Source organism: Anomaloglossus baeobatrachus, chromosome 4 (genome assembly GCF_048569485.1).
Source record: "Anomaloglossus baeobatrachus isolate aAnoBae1 chromosome 4, aAnoBae1.hap1, whole genome shotgun sequence".
NCBI classification, from domain to species: Eukaryota; Metazoa; Chordata; class Amphibia; order Anura; family Aromobatidae; genus Anomaloglossus; species Anomaloglossus baeobatrachus.
Window position 1 is genome coordinate 483,566,520 of NC_134356.1, and position 12,825 is coordinate 483,579,344.

The 12,825-nt window shown below is 47.0% G+C and overlaps 1 protein-coding gene across 4 annotated transcripts in view; it reads left to right on the forward strand.

The window, feature by feature from the left end:
• The window catches only part of RAB27A (RAB27A, member RAS oncogene family), a 125,442-nt gene that overhangs the window by 42,186 nt on the left and 70,431 nt on the right, over positions 1-12,825 (forward strand). The window contains exon 1 of one of the 4 annotated variants that reach the window (XM_075345764.1): positions 6,900-7,017. The exons of the other annotated variants lie outside the window; for them this stretch is intronic. The gene's annotated coding sequence lies outside the window, so the exon portion shown is untranslated. Of the gene's footprint in view, positions 1-6,899; positions 7,018-12,825 lie in introns of those variants that run through there. 4 annotated transcript variants of the gene reach the window in all.

The window sequence follows — 12,825 nt, forward strand, 5'->3', positions numbered from 1 at the left end:
TTAAGTTATTGTTGATCATCCTCTGTGCTTTGTAAACTAACCTGAGGCAGGGGAGAGATGCCACCCCTTTTTATTTCTGTAGGTCTTCCCACCCTAGGACAGGAAACCCTATCTCTCTGGTGGCGCTGTCTTGGCTCCTGGAAAAAATCATTACCGGTAAGTAATTTGCGAATTTTTTTTATTTAGCAGTGCGTAAAACAAAAGTTCAGTGAATGAAGAAGAGACAACGCGGTGAGGCAGACTACGAAAGATTGTGTTTGAGCTTTTGAACAAGTATTTTGCCTCACCCAAGAGCTGGATTCACATCTGTAGAGCTTGGTGTTGCTGTGTATTATTCCCCATGCTGTTGTTTCTGCCTGTATGCTAAATAGAAGGCACGTAGAACAGAAATCCCTCTCTGTGGGCTGTGCTGTGTATGGGAGACATCCTAGCAGCTTGTTTCTTATCTACAAGGGTGTGTGCAGAGGAGAAAATGCAGGATACAAGTCAGTTAATGGCCAGAAATCGTGTTATTCCTCCTTTTAAGCACACAGGACAGCTTGTTCTTAGACGTTACCTGAAAATATAGTTCCCCCTTAAAGGGATTGCATTTAGACATATAACTATAGCTGAGTATTTGGCAATCTTCCTGTAACTTTACGTGGTGGTACACTTCGGGCAGGTCCGTTCTGTGTTCACATCCGGCCACTGTGGAGTATGGAACAGCTGGTCGGTGGGGGGGGTGGGGGATGGGTGAGACGTGGGTAGACAAACAGTGATGACCTACGCTGCTTTATTTATTTTAGTGTTAATCATGTAGATGTAAAAATCAAAGACAAAATGAGGCCAGACAATGTATTGTGATGCAGATTATTCAGATGTGCCGCCGACTCTGAGCTAATAGGCTTATTCTGTTTTCTCTTTTGTAACGGTAAAGCATTGACTGCCAATTGCTTAAAAATGAACAAATCCGCCGTTCCATCAGTGTTGTAGGTGGCTTCGAGCCTCGTATTTTATCACTTCAAACCGCCTGTGGCGTAACAGGAAGCGGAGACACAGAGCCGACAAGCGTGTGCCTGATTGTGACAAAGTGGCTGCAGCAAATGAGCAATTAAACTTGTCTCTCGCTGCAGACTTCCTTGTACCTACAGGGGGGTCGTAACCAACTTTTAGGATTTCCTGAGCAATAAGTGAGGAACTATTTGTTTTGTTTTTTCCTTTTCATTTTAGAATTTAAAATATTTGCAAGTCTTAGGCTATGTGCGCACTAGAAAAGTGATTTTTCTCAAGAAAATTTCTTGAGAAACTTCTGGGAGTTGAAGATTACCGCACCTGCGTTAAAAAAACGCACCAAATCCGCGGGAAAAACGCATGCGTTTTTGCCACGGATTTGCCGCGGTTTTTCCGCAGGTTGGTCCCTGCGGTTTTTTTATGCTGTAACTACTGCAATAAATAATATAGATAGATAATCAATAGACAGATAATGGATAGAGGGAAAGATGGATAGATGAATAGATAGATAATAGATAGATGAAAGACCTATATAATGTCCCACCCCCCTGCATATTCTAAGCTGGCACCCTTTAGTGACTTTCATGTGGCACTAAAGGGTGCCTAGCCTTGTATTTAGCCAAAAAATAAATAATTAAAAAAAAAAAATGACGTGAAGTCCCCCCATCTTTTGTAGCCAGCTATGCTAAAGCAGACGGATGCAGCCTGCAGACCACAGCTGGCAGCTTTACCTTGGCTGGTAATCCAAAACAGAGGGCACCCCACGCTGTTATTTTACATTAAATAATTTAAAACAAAAAACGTGGGGTCCCCCCAAATTGGATCACCAGCCAAGGTAAAGCGGACAGCTGGGGTCTGATATTCTCAGACTAGGGAGGTCCACTGTTATTGGACACTCCCCAGCCTAAAAATAGCAGGCTGCAGCCGCCCCAGAAGTGGCGCATCCATTAGACGTGCCAATCCTGGCGCTTCGCCCCAACTCATCCCGTTGCCGTGGTGCGGTGGCAAACGAGGTAATATATGGGGTTGATGGCAGATGTGTAATGTCACCTGGCATCAAGCCCTGGGGTTAGTGATGTCACGCGTCTATCAGATACCTGACATCACCAACCCAGTCAGTAAGAAATAAAAAATAGACAACAAAAAAAGTTTTATTTGAAAAAACACTCCTCACATTCCCTCTTTCACCAATTTATTGACAAGAACAATCAATTCCATGTCCGGCATAATCCAATAAGGGGGGGGTCCCACGGCGATCCATACCATAGTCACTGTCCCATTCAATGAAGAACAGAATGTTCCCCATTGGCTGGGAGAGCAATGCAGTGACCTGAGCTAACATCAATAGCCCAGGTCACTGCAGGGGATGACGAGCGCTGCCATCAGGAGGTTAGATGAGATAATTTCCTGCTGTGACGATCTCCTGCAGTCCTGCCATCAGCGCTGTCACTGCCTTCTATGCCCGCCGTGTTGTCAGCAGTATCGCGAGAGCCCGTGACGTCACCGCTAGTGACCGTCTCGGGCCGCGGGCATAGACGGCAGTGACAACGGTGACGTCAGGAGGCAGGAGATAGTCACAGCAGGTAATGATCTCATCTCACCTCCTGACAGCAGCGCTCGGCATCCCTGCGGCTGCACGCACTGCTGTGTGTCAGTGTCTGCCTGCGCTGCAGCGTGACAAGCTGCTGATACTGCGGGCAGACACTGACACACTGCAGGGCAGGCAGCGGCGGGGCCGGAGCGGGACACAGACTGCACGGGCACCTGGAGGTCACACGGAAGTGCTTCTGTGCGGCGTCCAGGGAGTGTGACGTCTGTGTTTACTCTGCTCCGCTTCCTCTTCTGTCATAATGACATCACTTTCTGCAAACCCGCAGGCAGCGATGAGCATTACCGCAGGTAAATCGCGCTATACCGGGGGTATACCGCACATCATTTGCTACCTGCGATATACCCCCGGAATTTCGCGATTACATTAGTGAATGGAGTGAAATACCAGGGGTATACCACAGGTACCTGCGGAAAAGAAGTGACATGCACATTTTCTCAAGAAATTTTCTCAAGAAAATCTCAAAGAATTTTCTTGAGAAAAAAACGCAATGTGCGCACAGCTATTTTTTTTTTCCCATAGGTTTTGCTGGGAAATGTGTGCAGAAAGATTTTAAACATTTCTCAAGAAATTTCCGCAGCAAAACCACGGGTAAATCAGTCAAATGCGTTTTTCCCGTGGTTTTGGTGCGTTTTTTTTACCGCAGGTACGGTAATCAACTCCCAGAAGTTTCTCAAGAAATTTTCTTGAGAAAAATCACTTTTCTAGTGTGCACATAGCCTAATGGTGCACAGTTGCAGGGCAAGAGGTCTACAAGTTGCTCTGATGTGATCATCCCTGATTGAAGAACAATTGTAACTGTACCTGCCTGTACATGGAGGGAAAAAGGTGATCTCTAATGGATTACTTCACCTGACTAATAGTGATGAGGAAGCAATTCCGTGCTCAGTACTCGTAATGATCAGTTGGGTGCTCGGATGGGTGCGACTCGAATATCCGAGTATAATGGAAGTCCATGGGGAACTCAAGCATTTTTCCAGGAGATTTCCCTGAAAAAAATGCTTCATTCCCCATTGAGTTCCACTATATTCCGGTGCTAGTCATGTCCATCTGAGCATCCAACTGCTCACTCATCACTATAGACAAATTCAATAGTTGACCTGAAGGGTTAAATTTTTATTTATTTTTTTTAATTTCCTCTTCATGTTTGAGAAAGGAACGAACAAATTTCCTCTCATAATTGATCCTTTAGATAGGCCATTATTATTGGATTCATGGAGATTTGACTCTCGACAAATCCACAAATCCACTGTTAGAATGGTGGAGGCATTCTTGTGATCACAGCAATCACGTCAGTGTTCACTTTGCTCTGTCGGCCTGGACATCTTACATACGGTAGCTTCTGTGCTTGGTATTGCTGCGTTGAAATAAGCCGAATAAGGCTATCATACCGAGCACCGCCACTGCTAAAGTAAACGCATCCAGGACCAATGAAGAGGCTGCAGCTCTGGCACAAGCACCACAGCCTCTCCACACCGCTGGTTGGTCGAGGATCCAAGAGCTTGACCCCACTGACCTGGTATTGATGGCCTAGCCTAAGGCCTGTGTCTAGTAATGCCGCTCAGACTCTGGAATGAGGCATCAGGCACAGACCTTTTCTATTTTTCCTAGAGGAATGTTCCTCTCCTCTTGTGTGGTGGGAAGCGTTCCCATTTTTACTGATAAACATGCACGGCATATCCATAATATAACTTTGCCAAACAATGCATGATGTGTCTGCATCTCTGACCTCGGAGTGTGACGTGAGGCTGAGGAGGGTATTTGGGTCATCTGTAGTCACACAGAATTCTCAGACGTTTCTCTAGTTTACACGTCTTAATACGGATTGGGAAACCACAAAGCTCTACTGTAGCGCTTCTAAAATTAGGTTTTATTTTGGTTAAACTCTGTCAAAGTGTTGATCGCTAAAGTATTCGAGGTTGTCCTACCAATGTTTTTATGTTTTACAAACAGCCCAACATAGTCTTAATCTCTTATCACAAAGTAACAGGCCGGATTTGAGAAATTTCGCCTGGTCAGGAAGGTAAAAACTGTGGAATGCCTCCACACATCTCAGTGAGTCTTAAGGCCACTTTACACACAGATAAATCTTTGGCAGATCTGTGGTTGTAGTGGAATTGTGGACAATCCGTGCCAGGTTTGTGGCTGTGTACAAATGGAACAATATGTCCATGATTTCACTGCAACCACAGATCTGCCAAAGATTTATCTGTGTGTAAAGTGGCTTTAAGAGTTTGTGTTTTGTTAAATATATATTTTTTTTTTTTTTTTATTTTTCCTTTTTGTAACATATTGTACTTTGGTTAGTGGTAAATTTTAGTTTGAAGTGAATTATATTTATTGAAATATCAAAAATCTGTCAAATTTGAATGCATTTGCAATTACCGTATTTTTCGGACTATAAGACGCACTTTTTTTCCCCACAAATGTTGGGGGAAAGTAAGGGGTGCGTCTTGTGGTCTGAATATAGGGCAGCGGCTGGGAATGTGGGTGCTGCAGTGGAGCGGGCCATCGGGGGCACGAGCAGGCTGTAGCAGCGCCTGCCGTGACCACGTGGGCCCACTCATTACATATGCATGCCCATCCTCCCGCCTATCATCCCTCAGCGCTGAAGCCGGCGCTGACAGGTGGGCGGGATGAAGGGCGGGGGGTGCATGCTTAATTAACAGCCGGCTGTGATCACCCCTGGCAACTACAGCCTGGAGTGATCATGTGCGGCTGTATTCACTGCCCCCTGCGCATCATTATCAGCGTGGGGGGCAGTGAATAAGTACGGTACACTTACCGGCCACTTCCGTGCAGCATCGCGATCTCCTCCAGTCTGCCGGTCAGCTGATCTGTGTAGAGCGGTGAGCACAGCGATGACATCATCGCTGTGCGCGCCGCTAGTCTCCACGCAAGTCATCTGACAGGCAGACAGCAGGAGGAGCGATGCTGCAGGGAAGTGACCAGTGACTCCTCCACACAGGTCAGCGGCGATGCTGCCGCCACAGACAGCAGGAGGAGCGATGCTGCATGGAGCGAGGAAAGGTGAGTATAAACATTCATTGTTTTTTGTGATACAGGATACATGCCATATAGCAGGATGAGGGTATATAGTAGCAGGATGGGGCCATATAGCAGGATGGGGCCATATAGCAGGATGGGGTACCTTAGCAGAGAATTTTGTGACATTACCCCCATTACAGTGTCAGCAGCAGATCATCGCCCCATAACAATGTCATGACTGCATTTTTTGCTTAAAATTTTATTTTCCTTTTCTAAAACCAGGGTCCGTCTTATGGTCCGGTGCGTCTTGTAGTCTGGAAAATACGGTAGTTCTTTGAATTTTTGTGCCCTTAACCATTTTGTGTGGTATGATGGTTTTAACAAATTACATTTACTATACAGTCGTGGCTGAACGTGGTGGCTCACTTAATTGTTCCAGAGAATTATTTTTTCCAGAAATTGAAGCAAAGTTGTTTACCCACAATTATGGAAAGGTGTCAACAATTGTTTGAGGTGGTCATTGGCTTCCCTGATCCTAGCCCTGCATGACAGCCCACTATTAATTTACGTTGGCGCTGCACAAAGCCCAGTAAGTGCTCACGTACATGTACCATTGGTGGTCTTGAAATAGTTAAGAAAGCGACCACAAAAAGTAGTAATATTGCTTTCCGATATTCCCTATGCCTTTTCCCACCCTTCATCTCTGGTCCTCTTTTAGCAGTGCCTGGTCTTCTGCCACTCCCTTCTTTCTCTTCACAGCCAGTGATTGACTTTAGGGGTGGCATGGCCATATAATCATAGGGTGGACAGTCACAAGCTGCCTTCTCCATCCTTCCTCATCAGTAAATGGTGCAAATCTAGTATCACTTCCCATTCCATTGGCCACGATTGCGGTCTGTGGCCGCGACATGGGAGATTAACCTCTTACCCGCTGTCATTCCTAGTTCTTCTTCTGATTAGCCAGCCTGGCACAACCAGTAGATGTTTTAGACATGCTATTTATCTGATTGATTATTTATTTTTTTTAATTACCCTCTTGGACTTTATATTCAGAAATAAACAAGCTTGCTTTGTTCGTGAAGCTGGCGTATCTATTTCTGCGTTTGATACTGTGTCCGTTTGATACTGTGTCCGTTTGATACTGTGTCCGTTTGATACTGTGTCCGTTTGATACTGTGTCCGTTTGATACTGTGTCCGTTTGATACTGTGTCCGTTTGATACTGTGTCCGTTTGATACTGTGTCCGTTTGATACTGTGTCCGTTTGATACTGTGTCCAAGGAAAGAGGTCGCCTGTGCTCCAAATTACAAGGACATCTGATGAGGGTGAGCTGGATTACTTTCAGCCTGGCGCAACACCACATGTGTATCACGTCGCAACGAGGATGTCACACCAGGCTGTATAATCAAAAGAGCGGGGAATGATAGCAGGTGAGTAGCGGTTTTTCCATTCAGAAGCCGATGGAAAGGGACATGCAAATTCTTACCAGCTCTACTCAGCAGCTGAATTTTCAGTCAGAAAATGGCCATCTGAATCTCAGCTTTCAGTCTTTAATGTCATCTATGCCTTCTCTCAATGTTAGTATTGATTTAGCTTGATAAAATGGCTTTGGCGTTGGTATGTCTTCCCACGTCTAGTTTTCTTTGTTTAGTCTTATTTTCTAATCCCTTCCTCATTGAATGAAAAAAACACAGAATAGAACAATAACAATGTACAATAAATATGAGGTCTTAATACTCTGAACACCATGTCTTAGAAGCCTTCACCACATGAGATCACAATGACCTGGGGCACTGGGATCATCCATCTGACTTGTAGACACATCATAGCAGCAGTTCTTAGATCTTCTAGCTCTTTCTGAAAGATTGCGTTACTACCATCGATTAGCTCAAAAAACCTTGAGGAAAGATTCACAAAGTATATGTATAGTAGAGGAAGACTCATTAAATCTTTTGTCCTAGGTCAGGCATGGCGAACCTTTTACAGGCCGAGTGCCCAAACTGTAGCCCTAAACCCAATTTTTTTTCCGAAGTGCCAACCAATCCTATTATGTAAATAATTGATTATAACCTTACCTTTGCAGTCTTCTCTTCTCTTCAGCAGGGGGCATCACGCTCATTTGTGCTTACCACACATTGGAGCTGAGCCCTTTCCAGACATAGCAGTTGATCTTTCTGGAAAAAATTGCAGCATATTAGACAGAGATTTTAGCCTGGAATGCAACCAGATGTCACTCTGTAATCCACATCTACATTTCAAAGTCTGAACATCTTGAAATCCCATAAAGATGTACGAGTTGCTCCCCTCCCCTTTCATTCTGTAGTTCTGTCCCCCTTCCTGTGCCACTTCCTGGTAAACATGTCCCCCATCCTGATATATATTTCCTACATTCTGGTATATTTGTCCCCATTATGGCCCCATCCTGGTAAATGTACTCCATCCTGGTAAATGTACCCCATCCTGGCATGTTCCCCCATGCTGGTAAATGTACCCCATCCTGACATATTGCCCATCCTTGTAAATGTTCCCCCATCTTGGCATGTACCCCATTCCTGGTAAATGTTCCCAGTCCTGGTTAATTTACCCCCATCCAGGTAAATGTATCCCCATCCAGGTAAATGTATCCCCATCCAGCTAAATGTTCCCCTTCCTGGTAAATGTTCCCCTTCCTGGTAAATGTTCCCCTTCTTGGTAAATGTTCCCCTTCCTGGTAAATGTACCCTATCGTGGCATGTTTCCTCCATCCTGGCATGCATGTTTCCTCCATCCTGGCATGCATGTTTCCTCCATCCTGGCATGCATGTTTCCTCCATCCTGGCATGCATGTCATCCCCACCCCCCACTCCAATCCTGGCATGCATGTCATCCCCCCCATGCTGGCATGTGTTTCTCCCCCACCCCATGCTGGCGTGTGTGTTCTCCCACCCCACCCCATCCCCACCTTGGCACAGCCGCACACAAGTTATATATATATATATATATATATATATATATATATAAAAAAAAAAAAACAACACACAACTTACCTTCCTGCACATGCTACCCCGCTGCGCGCCGCTGGGTCCTCAGTTCCCACGTGTCCCTGGTGGCACGCATGCCATAGGTTCGCCATCACTGTCCTATGGGGTAAAGGGCCAAATGAGATCATATAACGATGTACATCTAAACTCCCCGCTAACTAAAAATTCCATTGCTCTCCCATATGCAATCTATAACTTAACCACACACGTGGCAAATAAGATTGGGGGTGGAGAAAACGGAGTTATCCGATATTGAGCCCAAAAATAATCTCAAGGCGCAAGTTTTGAAGCAAAGAGGTCACCAGATGTAAAGTTGCATACATTATTAAAGTTATATTAGATCTGATGAGGCTGGTGTATCTACTATGAAAATTCATGTCAGAATGGCTTTATAATCCTGATATTAATATGTGTATTTTAGAAGTCCAGCTATTGAGTGAGAGCTTATAAGACCAATTTTATTCAGTCTCTGCCCACCCAGCCTGACTAACATTTGCTGCTTGTACAGAGCAGGGTGAGATTCACAGCAGGAAGGAGGAACCCTGAGGTTCTCTGAGGTCTGGCTAGGTGGATGAATGTTTGGTTGTACAGTTTTATTTCAAAGTATAAACTAATCTGACACATAAGTAAATCACCTCAAGGATCTATTTATTAATGTATGCGGTATGTATTATGAAATCAGCTGCCAAATTTGCTTTTAGGTTCTATCAGTACTTTTATGACCGGATTGTGGGTTTTCTTTTCAGTTCTTTCCACTAGTGGATGATTTATATTACGATTATGACAATGTGGCTATTTACACACGTTTTGTGTATGTCAGTAGGTGGGACTGTTGTGCAAGTCTGTGTTGTATTGTATAGAATTATTTTTGTTTCAGAAATAGAGAAATGCCACTTCTTTTGGTATTTTGTGACCCTATTTTGTGAGATGGCATGCCTAATGCTTTACAACTAAAATATTACAAAAAATATGATGCCCTGGCTCCATAAAATGTTATGATGGGCAGCATGTTGGCACAGTGATTAGCGTACTAGGCTAAGGTGTAACGCAGTGACTACTGGGGTTCCGCCTGGTACACAAGTACCCCTGGCAGATGTCACAACACATACATGATGCAACGATTGGCCTTTGTGCTAGGGAAAAGGGAGCAGGGTCACCTCCTATACTCTCCTGAGGCTGATCCTTGCACTCGCTAACATCCCTATACGAGTTCTTTCACCCTGTCCCCGATCACTTGTTTATTCCTGACTTTCCCTTACTCAGCTCTGTATAGTACACAGGGCGGCGGGAACACTGCTCTACATTAGACACAGACTGGGTAAAATAAGCAGCAATCATACAAAGCACTCCAAACGATGAAAGGTAGTAATGAGGAACGGACCAAAACGTAAAAGGACCAAGGGAAAAACGCAGCACAGCTTTCACACAGCAAACGATCTCTGAATGGCTTCCTGGTCCACAGCTTTCAGCCTCCCTCTAGAGGCAAGCTAAGCAGAAACTATCACCAGCTATTACCTGGGCTGGGAGAGAAGTCTTTTTAGCAGAGGTAATTAGTAATATATAACAGCTTGCTATAGCTTTCCTTCAGAGTTCAGGAGATCAGAGGATCTACTCAACCTTAGCAGTGCTGGATAAAGGAGAATCTGCACAGACAGCAGTATTAACCTGAGCAAGTGTTACCAGCAAAGCGCCCCCCCCCCCCCCCCCCCCTCCATGCTTCACAGGGGCATCAAAAATATAGAAACATTCTACTCACCTTTTTATGTCTCCTTTCCACCAACCTACTGTTTAGTCCTTGTCTTGCTTAGCCCAAACCAATCTCTCCTGTTTATTGTCGTTAGTAGCGGCCTCTTTGTATCATTTCAGCCATAAAGGCCTACTTATCTTTTCTGTATTTCAAAGGCCAGTAAAAGTGTGTGGGTCTATGAAACACTCGTTCAGCACACGGATGACATCCATGTACCATGCATGCGCTGCAAAGTATAGAAGAAGCTTTGAATTTTATTTCTTTATCCATCCGTGAAAAACACTGATGACACATTTGATGGTAAAAACGGACACACGGATGACGCACCGATCCAAGAGAATGATACCAGTATAAATTTTTCACATTAGTGTTTAAAACCAGACTTGTGAAAACTGCCTTAAAATAATGTTTGACTGTAATTTGTTTTTACTTAGTTGAATGGTACTTGCCATATTCTGGGTTATAACAGTTGTGTATGGGGCCACTGTATTGTGTGCCAACATTGCCTATGCAGAACACAATGGTTGCAAACACTTTTTGAAGGCTGAATACTCCACGTATGATCTCTTGACGAGGTGCACTGTGTTTAGTAGAAGCCAATTCAGGTGACTACCTGATAAAAGTGCTGGAGATCATTTTAAAGGGTGTGCAAATTGGTCATCAGAGTACATTGACGTAACTAACTAACTGACAAACTACCGTATTTTTCGCTTTATAAGACGCACTTTTCCTCCCAAAAATTTGGGAGGAAAATGGGGGGTGCGTCTTCTAAAGCAGTACCTGGGGGGGGTCCTGTCTGAGGCGGCCGGGTGCCTGTGGCTGCATGCAAGCGGCCGGGTACCTGTGCTTGCGTGCGGTGGCAGCCGGGTACCCGTGGCTGTGTGCAGGCGGCAGCCGGGTGCTGTGTGGTGTCGGCAGCCGGGTACCCGTGCTTGCGTGCGGTGGCAGCCGGGTACCCATGGCTGTGTGCGGGCGGCAGCCGGGTGCCCGTGCGGGCGGCAGCCGGCTGCCGCCCTCACACAGGCACCCGGCTGCCGCCCTCACACAGCCATGGGTACCCGGCTGCCACCGCACGCAAGCACGGGTACCCGGCGGCTTGTACGCAGGGCGGGCGGGCAGCCTGCTGGCTGCCACTCTGTGCGTGCGGGGCGGGCAGCTGTGCAGCATGTTACCAGTTGTCCGCGGTCCCACTTTCAAATGATGGCGCCGGTGGAGCTCTTGGATGAGCGCTCCATCTGCGCACGCGCTGCTTCGGGATTCAGCGCGTGCGCAGATGGAGCCCTTAGATGAGAGCTCCATATGCGCATGCGTCGCTCCGGGCGCCATTTCTTGAATCGGGACCGCGGACACACTTGGAAAACACCGCATCCGTCTGCTCCACCACTGAGCAGTCCCTGCCGCTGCCACCACTGAGCAGTCCCCGCCGCTGCCACCACTGAGCAGTCCCCGCCGCTGCCACCACTGAGCAGTCCCCGCCGCTGCCACCACTGAGCAGTCCCCGCCGCTGCCACCACTGAGCAGTCCCCGCCGCTGCCACCACTGAGCAGTCCCCGCCGCTGCCACCACTGAGCAGTCCCCGCCGCTGCCACCACTGAGCAGTCCCCGCCGCTGCCACCACTGAGCAGTCCCCGCCGCTGCCACCACTGAGCAGTCCCCGCCGCTGCCACCACTGAGCAGTCCCCGCCGCTGCCACCACTGAGCAGTCCCCGCCGCTGCCACCACTGAGCCGTCGCTGCCACCACTGAGCCGTCGCTGCCACCACTGAGCCGTCGCTGCCACCACTGAGCCGTCGCTGCCACCACTGAGCCGTCGCTGCCACCACTGAGCCGTCGCTGCCACCACTGAGCCGTCGCTGACACCACTGAGCCGTCGCTGACACCACTGAACCGGGACCGCTGACACCACTGAACCGGGACCGCTGACACTCACTGCACCGTCGCTGACACCACTGAACCGGGACCGCTGACACTCACTGCACCGGCCTGCTGCACGGCTCACCCGCCACCGCTGCTGCCGCCACCACGGACCCAACGGCTCCTGCCACCGCGGACGCCATGGCACCTGCAACCACGGACCCCGCTGCCACTGACCCGCCGTGCCTGCCAGCACAACCAGTGCCTCCTGTGACCCCGCTTCACCACCACTGCTGCCCCCCTCCGGTAAGAGAACACCGGAGTATAAGACGGACCCCATTTTTTTTTACCTTTTTTTATGTCTAAGTTTGGGGTGCGTCTTATAAAGCGAAAAATACGGTAACTAACTGACATATGGAGGCAAAGAATGAAGAAAAATGCTGTTTTTTTTTTTTTTTTTTTTTTTTTGTTTCTTTTGTAATTTTGCTGCCTTCAGTCTGAGGCAACAATGTGCACATTCCAAAAAGATTTATGAAAGCCATTCCATGTCCAGATGTGTGCAAACGTTTGACCAATACTGTATTTTTATTAGCGAACCAAATGATTTCTCCACTTGTG